We start from the raw sequence: 19,545 nt of genomic DNA, 5'->3' as shown, positions 1-19,545 counted from the left end.
TTTGATCAACACCTTATGCAGAAAGGGCGTGGTAAATTTCCTTGGACTGTGTTTGAAATTGTGATATTTATAAAAATGGTAACAGTCTTTTTTGGAGATTACAACTACAAATGGTGACACAACAGCAGTATTAGTTCTGCTTTAAAGGGCTCCGTAAGTAAGAATTCATACTGAATGTGTCAAGGCATAGACATTGGCGTGTTTTCAAGAATTGAACTGTTTATGTGGTGCAAACTGGATTGGGTGGTACTATATAACGACGATGACTATCTTGGGGCTATTCTTGTTTCTGTCCCCAGAAAAGTATAGAGACTGGCGTGATTTCATGACTGGAACTGTTTATGTGATGCCAACTGGATTGGGTGATACTAAATAATAACGACGGCTATCTTGGAGTTATTTTTGTTTCTGTCCATACAAGTATATATTAATCGGACAGAGGCTGAATGAAGAACACTATAAATCCTAGAATATAAGGGACTTGTATTGTACGGGAGCAAAATTCCCTTAAGGATGTATTAAATGTTTCTGTTTGGAATGTGTCATGTATTAAACCTATCTATAAATGATATGGTAATAGGAGTGTTTACACCTATATAGCAATACTTTGATAACAAGGAAGGACTGGAAACTGCTGCCCACAAGCTTTTTGTGTTTTGGAGGCTATGTGTTATATAACTAACTAAATTAAATGACATTAAGGGACTCTGTATATTTAAAGCAATAATTCGCTATTCGGTGGGATTTAAAACAGGGCCGCTTTATGTATTGTGTGCTCACATTTATTGGGTGTTGATCTAGCTTGAAGTTACATTTCAATTCACATCATTCTATAAAAGGTGTGAATACTTTAATAAGTAATTTGTGAATATTATTCCCTAAATGCCCAATTTAACTTTGAAAATATTATGAGTAATGTGTTAAGTGCTTAATTTTACTTCAGATAATATGGCACTAATGGCCTCTGCACATGTATAGCAGTATTCGGTTATTTAGAGCGATTCAAAATTGTGTTGAATTTGTGTGTTGCAAGCATATGATTTGCATCTACTGATTGGGATTTTAACTTACAGTTATATTCTTACTTTGAAAATATTATGAACAATGTGCTAAGTGTTTTACCCTACTTCAGATACTATGACACTAATGGTCTTTGCATATGTATAGCAGTATTTTGAGCGGACAGTGATCCGCTGTGGCGACCCGTAACCGGAAAAAGCCGAAAGAAGAAGAAGAAGCAGTATTCTGTTATTTAGAGTGATTCAAAATTGTGCTGAATTTGTTTTTTTTTTTCTATGTATATGATTTACATCTATTGGTTGTGATTTTAATTTGCAGTTACATTCTGACTTACAATGACAGATAGAACAAGTTGAACATATATATATATATTTGGAAATTGTACAAAACTTTAGATTATTAGATTAACATAGACACCATTTATGTTGGATATATTTGTGGTATATTTATGTTTTTGAACCCAATGCTTTGTTTTGGATTTTATAGGGAATGGATAATATATATCACAAATTATGAGACTAAATAAACTATCCCTTTCATTATTTATATGTAGGTTTTTCAGCAGAATATAGTGAATTCCCTTAAATTTAGCAGGGCAATAAGGGCTTTTGGATAAGTCATAGGAGCAGAGTATATACTTTTGGGATTTAATATAATTGTTTTACTCTGCCCTATGTGATTCTCCAATTAAATGTCATAATTTGGGTTAGAACACATAATAAGGTGGATGGATATATTTAACTTTTTCTATTGAGTTATACAAGTGATATACATATGTTTCTATAATATCTCACATAAGGTGGCAGTAACCTTATATAACAAATGAACACTCTATTTCATACCAGGATCAATGCGTATTGACTATATTTAACTATTAGACCAAGATATATAAGGGGAACCATCTAGGTAGTTATAATTATGGGTACTATTTAGACATTTAAGGATAAGCTCTATATCATAGGATTGAGTTATTTTTGATATCTTTATGGTCAAACCATATATATATATATATATATATATATATATATATATATATATATATATATATATATACATATTCAGTACATGTTAATTATTTTGACACCATAGGTTATACTCTAATTAATACATATACCTGTCTTGAATAAATAAGACATATATTATCATCTGGAAATATTGACCTTGGCCTTCTTTCACATATCTTCATGAGGGGGTATGACCCTGCATTCTGAATTCATCCATTTATTTGGTTATAGCCTTTTGGCTTTATATGATAATTAGGGACTTTCCATATATGCGTGGGTATAAAGGGCAAATTGCTTTTTTGGTTGCTATAAGCCGTATTGACTTAGTTTTGAAGTGGATTCAACACTGGACATGATTACCTGGACTCAGTGAGACATTATAGATCCTATACTGGTTTTGGCCGGTATAATTTTTTATGATATGTTATAATAGCTCCTAAAGGAGCCTTAAATATTTCATCATATTAATACGGAACTATTGCATCTGATTGCCTAGGCTGATATTGTCCAAACACAGATGCCAGTGGTTGATATTGTCCAATAATAGAATATATCAGGGGGCTTTCATTGTAACTAATTTAACTTGTATACTCAGTATGGAAATTTCTAACTTGTTACGGGGACTTTCCTCTGATTGGGATGATTTAGCTTTTTTTGGTATAGCAATGATTAAAGAATCAGAAAGCAGGACCACACTACTCAATAAGGAGAATATTTGTGAATCAGATTTTGTTAACTTGACTAAACACATGAGGTCTCTTAGAAATAATGTTTGGCACAATAAGCTGTTCAAAGCCTACATGGTTAAAGGAATCACACCAAGGGGCCTAAGAATTAAAACGCAGCCAATGATCAATAATCCAGATAATGTCCTCCTTAAACAATGGAGGAAAGCCCAACATAAAGCCACAATGAACTTTGTAGAAATTTTGGTTGAATATCATGATAGAACTATAGATGCTGAAATCATAGCCTTTACCACATTATGTGAACAAATCAAGGAATATGAGGGACAACCTACATATATATCCTTTCACAAAAAATTGAGCACAGAACTTACGAGTTTAGAAATACAAATAAAGGAGAGGAGAAAGAAAAAATATCTCAGGGATGTTAAAGATTATGAATGAGGGGACCCTTTTTCTAGGGAGAGGGACAAACACATTCGATTTTCACAACCATATAGAAATTTTGCTAAAAGGAAACGCCCAAGATCAATACTTAAGAAATTCCCTACTTCAGATACATCAGGGGAAGATTATTCCTCTGGGTTTGATTCAGACATACCAGCATCCACAGGCTCACCCACACAGAAGTGAAAGAACTCCAGTATCCCTTTAGAATTAAACCAAAAAGGAGGAGGGGGTGCAGAAAACACAGGAAATATAGAAAACATGGAGGGGCTTTTTCGGATGTATGTGCGGAAACAATAAATGAAAATCTGTTAAATATTTCGTCTTACTCCCTCTCCTCATTGAGGAAAGGATTCTTAATAAAGGATTGTCATTTATTCCTGGCTTCTTTGTGTCTGAAGAAAATTTTGCAAAATATGTGGTTGTTTTTTGTAGAAATCTTAATCTGAAATTATTTTTTCAGGACAGAAACTACTGACAAACATGAGGATGTCAGATATCATAAATCTACCTTTTTGCCCGCGATGAATCATAATGTATTACTATTTCAAAACTCTATTCTCAGAGTTCTTCACTTCAGTTCTAGAGATAGTCAAGTTAGGGCCAGCAATGTAACTAAGGAAGAGGTGACCACTATTTCAAATTTAGCCAATAACCATGATATAGTCATTCTGAGGGCTGATAAAGGAGGGGCAGTGGCTGTGCAAGATTGGAAGCAATATGATACGGAGACCAATAAACAATTGGCGGACAGTAGGTATTACGTACATCTCACATACAACCCCACTATACACTTCAAGAAGCAGATTGAAGAGTTTCTATCTTCAGCTGTTGAAGAGGGAATCATTACTGATAGTACTAGGAAACAATTAATGATTTCTGATCGCAGTAATCAGTATATATATTTTCTACCAAAAATTCACAAACCCTCAATAATCCCCCAGGAAGACCGATAGTATCTGGAAGGGGTTCCATGACTGAGCCACTGTCTCAATATCTAACCAGATATTTGAAACCTTTACTCAAATGGGTGAGGGCTCTGTTGAAAGATACCACGGAATTCCTTCAGGTCATCTCTGAAATGCAATTAGAAGCAAATTGGTTACTCTGTACCTTAGATGTCAAAGCCCTATATACCAACATTCCACACTGGGCTGGTATTCAAGCATTGGAATATTGGTTATACAGGTCAGAGTTATACCAACCAGGCTTTAATGCTCTTCTTCTTTGTCTCACCAAGCATGTACTTACTAAAAATGTCTTTTTCTACCAAGATAAATGCTATCTACAGATTAAGGGTACAGCTATGGGGGCTTCTTTTGTTCCCATATATGGTGACATATTTATGGCATATATAGAAGAGAAAATCATATATGATAGCTCCCATAATCTGTACATAGAAAAATAGACATTTGGAAAAGATATCTACATGATTGCTGGATGGCATGGAGATCGGATGAGTAACATCTGAAAAAATTTGTTGAATATCTGAACGAAAACAAATGGGGGATTGAATTTACAGTGAACCAGGACAAAAAAGGGATTACTTTCTTGGATGTTATGGTGATTAAAGCTCCTGACAACACCTTGCTAACAGAAGTCTACCGTAAATTCCCTGAATATAATTCCCTTCTCCATGCCTCCAGCTATCATCCCCCATATATACATAAAAATATTCCTAAATCTCAATTTATATGAGGGTCAAATGTATATTTATTTATTTATTTATTTATTTTACATTTGTTGACCGGGCTAGTCTAACTGGATATATGTCCATTTACAGTAGAGGCCCGGGGAGAAAAGCTCCAAAGACAAATGCAATTATTAAACAATGAGATAAGGTTACTAAAGGGACCATAAAGATGAACATATCAGATATTTCAGAACATAAGCAGTTCTTAACAAAAAAAACACAACTTTTTACACAATATAGGACATGTTCTTCACAAGAGGAACTCATAAATGTATTTGCTAGGTGAATGACTACTATCAGCATTTCAGAGATGACCTGTCCAATAGATTTAAGGAAAGGGGCTATAAAATAGGTCACATTTTACAAGCCAGAAATATGGCTGACAATATGGAGAGAGATAATCTCTTACAATATAAAATGAAGGCTGATACACCAAAAGATAATTTCAGGTTTGTGACGACTTTTGGTAGAAATACTGGGACATTAATGGACAGTGTGCTTAGTAACTGGAACATCCTAATGGTCGATAATAAGCTTTCTGGTATGATAGGGGATAGATGTCAGTTTTCCTTTAGAAATGGAAAAAATTTAGCATCTTTCTTTAATCATTATAAACAGGATTCCCATAGGCTAAAGAATAGGCTACAAAGTACATTAGAGGGACACGTTGCTATAGGATGTTTTCCATGTGGTCACTGCACACAATGTCGCAGAATATTACAAATGAAAAGTTTTAGTAGTAAAAATACTAGCCAAGTATTTGATATCCCTTTCTTTGCCAATTGTAGTTTAGACTGGGTTATTTATCTTGCCATTTGTAAATGTTCTGCATTCTATATAGGGCAAACATTAAGACCAGTAAAACATAGGATATCAGAACATTCCAGTGAAATTAAAAACAAGAGAAACACAACTGCACTATTTAAACATACTGAATCCCACAAAACTGCATCATTTCATTTTATCATTATTGACTGAATTCTAGGAGTCAAGTTAAACAAATTAGGCTGGCATGAATTACTCAATACAAAAAAAAAGAAATTGATAATTAAATTGGGAGAGCTGTTTACTCCTGGGTTAAATGAACATCTCTAATTGGTCACACAGGTGTTATAGATAGCATATAAATGATGAGTTTTTTGTATCATTACACTGATGAAGGCTATGTAAGCAACTATCCGAAACCGGGTTGTTTGTCCTTTACATACTTTTGTTATGGTTGTTATTTAAATATAAGATAACTGCTGCCACAGTCTGCTGGTCAAATTTTTGTTGTGCTTATGGTATTTTGAGACCTTGCAGACACCATACTTGCAGGGAATACATTTGGACTGGCTCTGTTCATGCAGACACCTACACACCAAGTTCACCGGGATGACCCCTGCAGGCACACACGACAGTTACTCATTTTGTCTCACTGGCCATTTCTTAGTTTATCCACATCTGCCTTCTTCTCTTTCTTACTCACACACAGTCACTGACTTTGTCAACTTAGGCTTCCTGCCCTCCCCCACAACACCCTATGCAAGTAATGATAATTGTGCCATATCCCTGTTTTCTATCTTTTGGATTCAGGGATACAAAAGCTTTGTGTCTGATGCTCAGGGTGCATAACTAACTTAGTGCTTAGTTTATCTACATTTGTGGTGTTGAACTGGTAATTGTACCTTTGACTTATATTGAAAGTTAACCAGTGGATAGCATCAACATTTTCTAACATTATAGTGAATAATCTTGTGAGGGGTGTAAAGTGGGAAACGGCAGTGTGTATCATTACTTTCTACCTTCCTTCTTTAATCATTTTCCAGTACAAACATATGGGGCTAAACTAAAGGCATGCAGTGATCATCAGCACTTTTGAGAGGTATGACTGCATGAATTTTTGATGCCTGAGGCCAACTACTTATTAATAGACACATAAGTCAAATAAGTATCTGCTGTCACATGTTAAGGTAAGTTCTGTATAGATCTCCCACCTTTTACTAGCTTACCAGACCAAGTAATGAAATACAAGTATATGCCACACAGTCGTATTATTAAACAATACACTCCAGGTTCAGAACTTAATTTTAAATGCAGCAGTTGACATAGTTTTAGTTCAGGGCTGACTCTGTCTGATGCAAGCAGTACACAGCCAATACACAGGGAAGTAAAGTTTGTGTGAGTTGCCTGGCATCAATGTTAGTATATGTATGTGAGTAAGATGGAGGTTTTAGGTACCTAGGTGGTGACTGAGTGTGCCAAGCGTTGTCTCTTAGACAATATAAAGGCATACTGAGCATGCCTATGTCTGCCTATACCTACAGCAGCTAGTGGTTCCACCTGTGACTCTTCATCTGCTTGTGACTGTGGTAACCTTGGCATTGGTGATGGAATGTGTGCCCCTTCCCCTTGCTGATCCTGCCAAAGCTGTTTTCTCAGGATTATGTTGTGTAGCATGGCACATGCTGTAAATATTTCTGTACATGTTTGTAGATTGTACTGAAGAGTTCTCCAGATGTATCAAGGCACCAGAACTGTGACTTCAGCAGCCCAAACACATGTTCTATGATATTTCTTGTTTGAACGTGTGCCTCATTATGGCATTCTTCTCTGAGTGTGTGTGCATTTCTGATAGGTGTCATCAGCCATGGTTCGAGTGCATAGACTGCATCCCCCAGTAAATTGCCCTGTGGGATAGTCCCCTCTAGCAAACATCTGGTACAGTTGGGAGGTGTGCCAGACATGTGAGTCATGGTAACTGCCAGGGCTGTCAGCACACACGTTCAGGATCATTCCCTTGGCATTACACATGAATTGGCAGTTGATAGCATGATAGCCCTTTCTGTTAATGTAGAGCCTACCCTGTATCATAGGTGATACCTTAATTTCTACATGTTTGTAGTTTATGGCGCACAGTATTTCAGGGTAATGTGCTACATGGTAGAACTCCTGCATATTTCTGGCCCTCTTCTCAGCATTAAGGGAGAAATATATATGGTCATTGGTGTGTTGGAGCATAGCATTCAGGAATTAGTGGAAGATCCTGGATGCTGATGTCTGTGACACCCCCAACATGCCCCCTGTTGGTCTCTGAAAGGTACCTGTAGCTAAGATTCTAAGGGCTAAACATACCTTTGTCTTCACTAGGATGGGTTCCGCTCGGTTGGCACTGGCTCTGAGTTGAGGATGGCAGAGGTCACAGAGTTCCTGTAGTGCGTCCCTGTCCACCCTATAGTGCTTCACAATTTCCACATCATGTTTGTTCTGAAAAGTTAAATGTGGCCTGAAAACTCTTCTCCTTCTCAGCGTAGGCCTATTAGCAGCAGCAACAGCATTGGCTTCAGCCTGTAGCTCATACAAAGGAATTAAAGCAGCAGCAGCCCCTAGAATTCTGCTTGCATAGACTCCTTTCTGTGTCTGTATTCCAAAAGATTTGAAATCCACAGGAAAAAACAGCAGGTAGTCTACATGGGTGCTTTATAGCTTGTTGAATAGCTGAACTGTGTTGGATTTGTTAATTAGCAGGCAATTCAGCTGTTTATTCAGTAATTAGCATCTCACAGTGTTTACCTTGTTTGTGCAGTGGTGCTCATTGCTAGATGGCGCTTACTGAATCTAAAAATTTCAGTGGCCATGTGCACATCACACCAAGACACGCACGCAGTGAAAAATGACCGTGTAGGCTTTATTCAATCCCCCTGCATGTCTGTTTCCATATGTGATATATTTCAAATATGCTAAAAAGGAGAACTTTTGATATTTCAAGTATGTTAGAAAGGAAGATTTTTTGAAAGCAAAGTTTTAGAAGTTGTTCTTTCACACTGGACAAAAGTAGGTTTTCAGACTGACCCATCCTATACATTAATGTCATCTTCTTCTATTTGAAAGCAGTTTCATGAGGAAACTTCAGAAAACAAATGAATAGGAATTAAAGAACTTCTTTTGCAGTCAGTATCATAGGAATTGTTAGCTTCCATAGACATCCTTCTTCCCAGTGTAGTAACAAAGCAAATAGTAAAATAGGAATATGCTGTATCATTAAGACAAAGAAGGAGGAAACACTTGACAAAACACCACAACTTTCCAACCAGCAGCAAGAATGGTATATGAAATGGCGTGTAACCAGTTAACTTATTTATGTCTACTTTGCATTTTTAAACATCTATGACTCCTTAAGGCATGTTAATATTTTGGGGGGTTGGCTTTCTTAATTACATGACTTACCAATTAATAATTAATGGCACAAGAAAGAGAAAGGTGAAATTAATCAAATGACACTAAGACTGTTAAGCTGCAGTATCCTGCAGTGGAGATATGAATATTTGACGTTTGTTAATCTTATTTTTATGCTTACATTCACATTGCTATAACTGACAGAGCAGCATATAATGGTGGGGGGGGGTATGATCAAGGACTGAAAAGTAAATTGTCACTGTCAAAGTAAATTACATTATTCTGGAGATATTGCTGGTTGGTAATTAAGAACATTTGTAATATTTCCATGCACACCTTGATACTTCCAAAGCAAAATGGCTTGAAAACTATTGCATTGCTCTGAGTAAAACTTTAGATGATGTTGAAGAAAACTGTCAGTAATATTTACATTGTAAATTTTGCATTTCAAAGTATGTTTAGTGCTATTTATGGTGTTAATTATGCAAATAAGCTTATTTCCACATTTCTATAAATTATTCCATGAACAAGAAGGAGAAAATAATTTATTTCTGTCATTATAAATACTAAGATTAGCTGAACAAAAGTAACCTAATGCAATATGCCTTAATTATACAGTTTCCAAAATGCAAAAGGTTGCCTGTGAGACTTTCAAGAAAAATATAATTCTGCGCTGATCTACAGTATAGTATGCTATAGTGTTAATGTAAACACTGTGAATGCATTGATTATTATCACTATAGAGAAAACATTTTATTGATATAGCTGACTATGTCGTATTAAAGACATTTAATATTCACAAGGTATTTACATCTGTTTGGCTTATATGATTTTACTTGATTTTTCAGAAAATCTGCTGCAATGTAATTGTTGTGTACAGGCTGCTAAACATGTGTCATTCCATATTTCAGATGAGTTAATGAGTTAAAAACTGCTCATGTTTAATAAATTCGCTTAAACATATATTGTAGCAAACTTAATGCATTAAATACACAGATGCTAGCTTTAAAAAATCCAAATCCCGCTGTTTACCAGGCATCGAGAATAATCTGTTATTTTTCATTTTAAATAATGTAAAAAGTCAAATAACAGTCAGGCAACAGTCACGAGGGAACTTATATTGCATTAATTGAGGCTGTCATTACTAAATACAGAATTCTTAAATAGTAAATAAGGGACAAGTTAAAACTTTATATTTTTTGCTGTATTAAGTGAGGTTTTAGTAATTATATGTTCATTTAGCCCTTTACTGTACATACTGTTCAAATGTAACTGCCATCTAAGTAAAACCGAATGATCATTACAGAGTCATATTAAAAATGACATTACTAATATAAGAAGGGAATGCTAGAATAATTATTTGCCAAAGCAACACAGAGAAGCAGGCTATTTAGTCAGTTTCAAGTTTCAGATGCTAAAATCGTTTTTGAAATACCAGAGGTGAAATTAATTCATATAATAAAATAATAGGATTTTTTTGAAATGTTAGTATATACTGTTTAACTGGGGTATTGGGTTGGAGTCTTTTTAAATGTTTATTGTTTAATTGATTGATCATTTATTTCATTGTTTGATTCACTAATAGAATGTATAAAAGGGAACGATGTTTTACCATTATTCATGTGCTCACTGAAGGCTGTGGTGGCCGAGGCGCTAAGATATGATTTATTAGAATAAAAAAAATTGTTCATGGAATCCTTGTTGTTTTTTTGATTTTTAATCTTTTTCAAGACTATTTTGCTGTTGATTTGTTGATTCTTTGGATTATGGCTTTGGATTCCATGTTGGACATTCCCAGAGTGTTTCGTGATGACTCCAGCTCCATGCATAATAATACTGCTGCCCCTCCGGTTCCTGGTGGTTCGGGAATTCTAGGTGCATCGGGTAATTTTTCACAAAGAACTTTGGATAATTTTTGTTACAAGGAGCACCTACTATGGCTTTTGTTTCCAACTCTTCAGTTAACTCTGTGCCTAATGTTTCAGCGATGTCTCAGAATGAACCTGTTTCAGCTCCTGTTTTGAATGCTGACATTACGAATGTTGCTTTACCCATTATATCGGTGACAGCTGCTAGGAATAATAATGGTGTGCCTGCTCATTATACCTTCCAGTTTATGGAGGAAAGACAACAAAGATTTCTTAACCCGTTTGGGGATTTAGGAAGTACAGTATCAGGTATGTTTCCTAAAGAAATACAAGAGAATTTGGATAATTTTGAGAAGCATATCTTTCGTGAAACTCGCTGTCACTTTAATCTATTAGGTCTAAATAGATACATTGAATTAAATATTGCCCCACGAGGGCTTAGGGCATTTAAAAGCCCAACTACTTCCTTTGATTTTTCAGATGCTACAGATATTGTGTTTAAAGACAGATGGCTTTCTGCAGCCCATTCCTGTGCGATGGAGTGGGTTAACATACTGGTCTGCTTCAAGATAAGTTACAAAGGGAGTTACAGAGTATGCATCTTAAACTGATAGATGATATAGATGACCAAAAAGTCAATGATATTTTTAAAGATCTGAAAGAAAAACTAAACAAATTTGAAACTGAACAAGTTCATTTAAAATCCACTAAAATTAAAAGAGACATCCGAGACTATACTAATGGGCGGGCTTTCCTATGGAAAACTCAGCAGTACTTTCGCCACAGACAAATGGGTCAAAAAATAATCGTAATAAAAAACAAGCTTCTGTCTCTTTTGTTTCATCGGATGGAGTAGATTTTACTACAGATTCAGAAGGGGATATTCAAGAATTCCCTCCGTTATCAGATGCCCAAAAGCCACAGGCTCATAAACAGCGTTTTCATACCAACACAGACAACAACAAAAGAGGCAACAAGAAAAAAGGAACTGGTGCCTGTTCTCCAATGGGTGAAGGGCAATTTAAGCAAATCTCCAAACGTAGTAGATGGAACTAATGTGTCATTTACTTCTTTTGTTTCTGATACTTCTAATGTTGTTAACTTATCTAGGCTTACACTGTCTGAGGAAGAAATATCTGTTTTGCAGTTAGGCTTAAAATTTGTGCCAACTGTTACTCCCAGAAATCATGTTGTTAAACAGGAAGCCTTTAGATTTATTAGGAAGTTGCATCTAAAATATCATTTTACTCATTGTGATAGACGAATTTGTAATTATAATGATATATGTAGTTCAGTTAGTGATGTAAGTAATGATAGTTTTTTTTCCTGCATTTCAGATGACGGTCATTTAACAGCATTTAATACTTATACTGTTTTAAATACTGAGGGTATTCAGGGCCGAAGTAAATTTATACCCCCATATATTAACAATACTATTATACAATTTTCTGAAATGTTGTATTTTTCACTTCAAGAATTAGTGAATACATATGAAACTAAATCATGTTCTTTTAATATGACAAAAAATGAATGGTGTGCTTTGAAAAAATTGATGAATAGAAATGACCTGATTATTAAACCTTCAGACAAAGGTAATAAAATTGTATTACTTCACCATACCCAATATTATCATATGTGTATGCAACATCTTAATGATAACGTAACTTACCAGATTTGTGAATATAGGGAGTATTTATATGCTATGAAACAATTCACTGTTCTTATTGAAAAAGGTGTACATTTAGGTTATTTTTGTAAAAAAGATCTAGATACAAAATTTTGTACAGATTATTGTCAATTGGCTACTTTTTTTTGCCTTCCTAAATTGCATAAAAATTTACATGACCCTCCGGTTCGTCCTATTGTGGCAGTTACTAATTATTTTTTACAAAATGTTGGGGAAGTGATACATAGATATTTGTTACCTTATATAGAAAAATTAAAATCTTATATTAAGAATTCTTTTGATTTTATTGATAAGATCCCAGATGTGTCCCGGACCAATGATATGTATTGGGTAAGATGTTGTGAGCCTATATACAATTATTAATCATAAGGATGGTATGCAGGCATTACATCACTTTTTGGGTAATAGTCCAATTTCTCATTATATCTTGGACTTAACTAGTTTTTGTTTATCTAATAATTTCTTCAGTTTTAATGAAACCATTTATCATCAATTGAAAGGCACTGCCATGGGGGTGCCTTTTGCCCCCATGTATGCTAATTTGTTTATGGCTAAGTTTGAGCTAGAATATATCTATACTAACAGTTTTGTACATAATCATGTATTGTTGTATTTTCGTTACATTGATGATTTGATTTTTTTATGTCAAGGGGGTTGTGACTTGGTATTTAATTTTGTTTCTGATTTAAATCACAATAGATATAATATTACATTTGATGGTCTACAGGTTGGTGTAAAAGTTAATTTTTTAGATATTACTTTGATAGGAAAAGAAGATGGTTATATTTTTACTACAGTTCATCAGAAATTTTCTGATGGCAATCAATATTTGTTTGGTACTAGTTGCCATCCACCACATACTATTAAATTTTTGCCTTATGGAGAAATAGTTAGACTGTCCAGGCTGTGTAACAATTGTTTAGATCTAGAAAGACAAGTTAACAAATTAATTTATGTATTTTTACACAGGGGTTACACTATGCAGTCTATTATTGAATCAATCAATAAGTTGATAACAGGTAAGGAAGGATATAATAGGTCAGTTAAAAAATTGCGACAAAATAATAAAATAAAACAGGACAATGTTTATTTTGTTACAACTTATAATTTATTGAGTGAAAAAATTTGGGATTTAGTAAGATATTATTGGAAATTTATATTACAAGATAAATCCTTAAGTAAATTGTTTCCTGTGGTTCCTTATATATCTTATAAGAGAGGACAAAATCTGGGCAATAAATTGATTAGGGCATATTATATATGCCCTACTAATAAATTAATGCTTTCATTGTCCACTTTTGGAACTATACCTTGTCACTCTTGTAATGTATGTCCCCTTATTAAGTTATATTTTAATAAAATAAATAACAAAATATTTAAGCCATATAGATGTTTTTCTTGTTATACTGAAGGTGTTATTTATTGCCTTAAATGCCCATGTGATCTCTTTTATATTGGTGAAACTAAAAGAAAATTCAGAGTTAGATTGCAGGAGCATGTTCGTGATATTAAAAGGGGAGCGTTAGAAAGTCCTATTGCTTCACATTTTTTAGAAAAACATGATAGGAATCCTGATTTATTACAAGCAACTATTTTAGAACAAATTTTGTGAAAAAAGGTGATGATAAACTATTAAAAAAGATGTTATTATATAAAGAATCTATTTTTATATTAAAATATAATACATTGTTACCAATGGGTTTAAATATAGAAATTAATTGGAAATGTTTACTTTAATAGTTTTTTTGTATTTAGATTGTTATTATTTGTAGTATTCATATAATAGTATAATAGGATTTTTTTGAAATGTTAGTATATGCTGTTTAACTGGGGTATTGGGTTGGAGTCTCTTTAAATGTTTATTGTTTAATTGATTGATCATTTATTTAATTGTTTGATCCATTAATAGAATGTATAAAAGGGAATGATGTTTTACCATTATTCATATTCATGTGCTCACTGAAGGTTGTGGTGGCCGAGGCGCTAAGACATGATTTATTAGAATTAAAAAAAAATTTCGTGGAATCCTTGTTTTTTCAATTTTTTGTCTTTTTTAAACTATTTTGCTGTTGATTTATTTACATCTGTTTGGCTTATATGATTTTACTTGATTTTTCAGAAAATCTGCTGCAATGTAATTGTTGTGTACAGGCTGCTAAACATGTGTCATTCCATATTTCAGATGAGTTAATGAGCTAAAAACTGCTCATGTTTAATAAATTCGCTTAAACATATATTGTAGCAAACTTAATGCATTAAATACACAGATGCTAGCTTTAAAAAATTAAAATCCCGCTGTTTACCAGGCATCGAGAATAATCTGTTATTTTTCATTTTAAATAATGTAAAAAGTCAAATAACAGTCAGGCAACAGTCACGAGGGAAATTATATTGCATGAATTGAGGCTGTCATTGCTAAATACATTATTGTTAAATAGCAAATAAGGAACAAGTTAAAACTTTATATTTTTTGCTGTATTCAGTGAGGTTTTAGTAATTATATGTTCGTTTAGCCCTTTACTGTACATACTGTTCAAATGTAACTGCCATCTAAGTAAAACCGAATGATCATTACAGAGTCATATTAAAAATGACATTACTAATATAAGAAGGGAATGCTAGAATAATTCTTTGCCAAAGCAACACAGAGAAGCAGGCTATATAGTCAGTTTCAAGTTTCAGATGCTAAAATCGTTTTTGAAATACCAGAGGTGAAATTAAAAATAGAAGAAGAATTATCTTTGACAAGTAATAGATGGCACTACTGCCCTTAGAATATGTTTTTCCTGATTTTCCACTTTAAGATTTATCATTAGCAGCACTAACTAGGGAATCTTTAAGACGTCTATTTTGTATCTCCTGCTGTCCTTATCATATATAGGAGTTTGTTGCACAGGTGGTGGATACAGTTGCATCTGAATCTTTCAAAATAGTTTGTGTTATTTATCTTTTGATGAAGGTTAAAATCCTTTAACTAGGTATTTGAGTAATCATTTGTTTTGGGAATGAGCAGGATTCCAGAATGTTAAGGTCTTTCGTAGCTCAAAAGTGGTACAGTGAGGAAAGGTGAAGTGAACTTTGCCCCCAAATCCAAATCTAAAAAAAAAAAAACAAAAAAAACAAAACAAAAAGTTTTTATTGATATACTTCTCAGTCTTCCAGGTTTGACTGCTTGTCTAAATGTAATTTGTAGTACATCAGTAAGATGTAACGTATTCTTATACTTCACCAGAACCATATATAATATTCAGAACACTGGCAAAAAAAGAAGATAATAAAAATAAATCTACAGGAGGGATGCAAATAAATAATCTAAGAAAATTAAGAAGTTAAATTAATGCTGAGTAAAACTTAGATAAAATCCAGCTGGTACATCACAACATAAAAACATCCATTTCATATTAGGCCAAAAGTGAAACTCAGTGAGAAAAAAACATTGTAAGAAAATAGTCATGACTGAGGAACTAGAAAGTCCTTAATCAATGGTTTCACTTGTAGGTAAATTACTGAAACCTAATATTTCCTTTAAGTAAGAATACATACTGATATGCAATTTCTAAAAAATGCATTTTTCTGAAAGAGGCAGAGAGAAAGAGAGAGATTACAACCACAGTTGACACAAATTTCATGTCATTTTATGACAAAACAGTATCTAATAGATTGGACATAACGGGAAAATATCACAGCCTGAATTTTCATTGCTCACCTACACCTTAAAATGTAAAAAGGTTTGATTTAGGATACAAATTCAGCAGCCAAAATACTTCATTGTACAGTACAACAGGTACTTCAATGTATAATAGGGGCAGCACATGTGAAATCACATAAAGACATACAGAAAAGGTTCGCCTGTAGCATGTTATAAGATTTAGGTCAATATTGATAAAACCTTATGAATGGTGAATTCTGCGGTGGTACGGCGGTAGCTTTGTTGCCTCACAACAAGAGGTTCTCCCGTTCGATTCTTGGCTTGGCTTGGGAGTGCCTTCTGTGTGGAGTCTGCATGTCCTCCCCGTGGTTGGGTAGCATTCAAAAGAAATGCGTGCGTAAATGGGAGTGCCTCCGTTGAAGGTTGGGCATCGAGCTGGCACCTCGGCATTTCATAAAATTCTACTGCCAATCATTAGCAGACCAGAGTTCAGCTGTGGCGACCCCTTACCGGGAAAAAGCCGAAAGACAAACAACATTGATAAAACATTATGAATGATGCTTGACTTTGAATAAATTAAATACTATAAAATAAAAAAGACTTACATTCTATGAATTCATATTTTCAAAACACACCAAAACAACTGAAACAATACAACGCCCACCATCACTAGAAACCATCAAACTAGAAAAACCTTTAGCTAATTGTAAACTACTGTCCAAAATTTTATTCTGTTAATATAGTTACAATAATATTTTTAACACGGAATAAAAAGACATTAGTGTCTTGGACAGAAACACTGGGACTGTCCCTTTTCAGAACAAGTTATGACATACTTTTATTAAAGTGAAAAACTGTTTTTTTTTTTATTATTTGTCTGTTTGTTTGTTTATGGCTTGTTGTCCTAGATTAATGCTACTAGACTCGTGGCATTGTTTCAGCAAACTCTGAGGTGTTATGTTATGGAGAAGAATGGTCAGAACACTGATGAAATTTCTGTATTCTTTGTCCCTTTTTTTGTTCAATAGCTGATGAGAGTGACAGAAAGAACTGATGGGGTGAGAGGAAAATAATTTGGTGCAGAAGTCGATTGAAAAAGAGAAATGAAGGTTGTTGAATTTACCTATGGTGATTTGTCTGCAGAATAGCTACTTAAAATATTAAGAACTGCATATCAAAGCTGTCTGATTCACATTCAGAAAAACAAACTGCTATGCAATGTTTGGAAAGTGCCATTTCCCAAAATCATAACAGAGTAAAATTGTGAGGCAGAGGAGAGGCATACCCTTTGGATGATTTTGTTGTTCTAAGAATTTCACAGAGTTGGGAAACTACAGCAAAACAACAAAAGGTGAATATTACCAAAGGAAAATTAACAGCCTGGTTTCTTATACTAAGAAATAAAGACAAACCAGGAAAAGACACTTTTTAATATTATCAGCCATACTAATGGACTGTGGATTGAGGAAATCCTATAAACATACTTTTGGGGGTAGTTAGTAAAACCAAGACCCTTTTTAAATATATTTTTGAAGATTGTGTTGATTTAGATAAGTTGGTGAAGCATTTTGCAATTAGCAAGGACACTTTGCCATGGAAAGACTTTCCTGGAGATTTATTAACATGGATATACATGTCGCACTAAGTGTTCAAGCTCTGTTCATGTCAGCTCGACAAGCAGTGCTTCTCATTTAATATGAAAGTCACTAAGCAGCCTACACATTCAGCAGCACCTGTTCATTGCCAGAACACATGGCAGTAGCCATAAAGATGTGCACAGTGGCTCACGCACACAATATATACAACAGGTTGCATAGACAGTCAGCCCCAGAAAGAGAGCATGTGCAGACAGCACAATACAAAGCATGGGCAACTTGGATGATATAACTAAGAGGCAGAGGAAGCTTAATGAGGAAAGTATTGTTAGATATAAGTTGATTAGTGTACAAACAACTGTAATTAAATATACGTTTATGTATGCAAGTAACCCTGTTCATATAGGTACATGTACATAATAAAAGGAAATGATGACAAAGGATGTGAGAGGGTCACAGCTACAGTGTAACAGAGTAAATCTAATACATGTAAAATTCATTTAAAGTGATCAGTTCAGATTATAGTTATTAAAGAACATATATACATTACGGGCTATTGCATATACTGTAGTTATTGCATGTCAGGTGTGTGTGTCCAGAAAGCTATATATTGCTACCAAAAGTAGGCTGTAGTCCCCACCTATCATGTAAAACAATAAATGACCTCTACACCTGTTGCCCTATCCCCTCCAGAAAGGGAAATTTTATTGCCATTTGTTGTCACTTGTAACCATAGAAAGGCTATTGTAATGTTAAAATAGTGTTAGCAAAAATGTGTTGTATATTAATGCAGATTATACACTAGTTTATACTGTTATAAACCTTGACTGTGCATTTTACATTTCCTGAAGCATGCTCAGCAAATTGTGGTATTAACATGGTTACATTGAAATTGCCTAGCTACACCCATGTTGCAGGTATGCGGAACTACTCTGCCACTGTAATGCATACTGAGTGAGCAAAGGTAATAAAGGTAATAAATTACATCCAAGCATATCAAAGATGTTAGGACATGCATACAGATTAAAGAACTGTAAACCGTTTAGTGCCTTATGTGCATGAAGGAAACAATTCTGATATAGCTATGGTGCATTACACACCTGTAACAATGTGGAAATATTGACAAGAATCATAGACACCTGTGCAATCATTCCATCAACAGTATTAATTGATGAAAAAGGAAGCTGTTGCAGCAACTTGTATGTATACAGCAAAATACAGAAGAACATGACATGTAAACACAAGTGCCACATTGACCAGGATATAAACAAACTAATAATCTGATATACATGCTAACAGTTGTCTAAGTATAGGAAATATGACATAAGTATATGTAAAATAGGGCTTATGGTCAGGCTACATTTGTGAACATGCACATAAACAAAGGAACAATTCATGTGTAGTCCCCTGACAACTGGGTTGTATGTGTATGAATGTCATAATGTATATCATTATGCATAGAATGCATTATATTAGATAAAACAAAATTACATGCCAGCATTATGGTGTTAATAACATCAGCTACTGAGGAAATGTTTCAAATGTCAGGCTACGATTACTTGAGTATGATGCATTCATGACACTGTAATCTGTGATATGACATGTGTCTTTTCTGCTGCAAGGGCCACACCATACATGGTGACATAAGCAAGCATATCAAAGTAAACATGACTGCAGTATTCTATGATGTTATATCTCATATTAGCCCTGAAGTCTGCCTTGTTAAACACATTAGTAATAC

General features: G+C 34.3%; 1 long non-coding RNA gene across 1 annotated transcript in view; it reads left to right on the top strand.

Moving 5' to 3' along the window:
* The window catches only part of LOC122800852, a 259,237-nt gene extending 241,832 nt beyond the window's left edge, over positions 1-17,405 (top strand). The window contains exon 3 of the long non-coding RNA XR_006364650.1: positions 17,238-17,405. This is a non-coding gene — a long non-coding RNA (uncharacterized LOC122800852). The remainder of the gene's footprint in view (positions 1-17,237) is intronic.
* Positions 17,406-19,545: the final 2,140 nt, after the last annotated feature.

The sequence above is a fragment of the Protopterus annectens genome, chromosome 4.part1 (genome assembly GCF_019279795.1).
Source record: "Protopterus annectens isolate FY-2018-M chromosome 4.part1, PAN1.0, whole genome shotgun sequence".
NCBI classification, from domain to species: Eukaryota; Metazoa; Chordata; order Ceratodontiformes; family Protopteridae; genus Protopterus; species Protopterus annectens.
The sequence above is the reverse complement of the archived record's forward strand: the minus strand, read 5'-3'. Positions and strand labels throughout refer to the sequence as shown.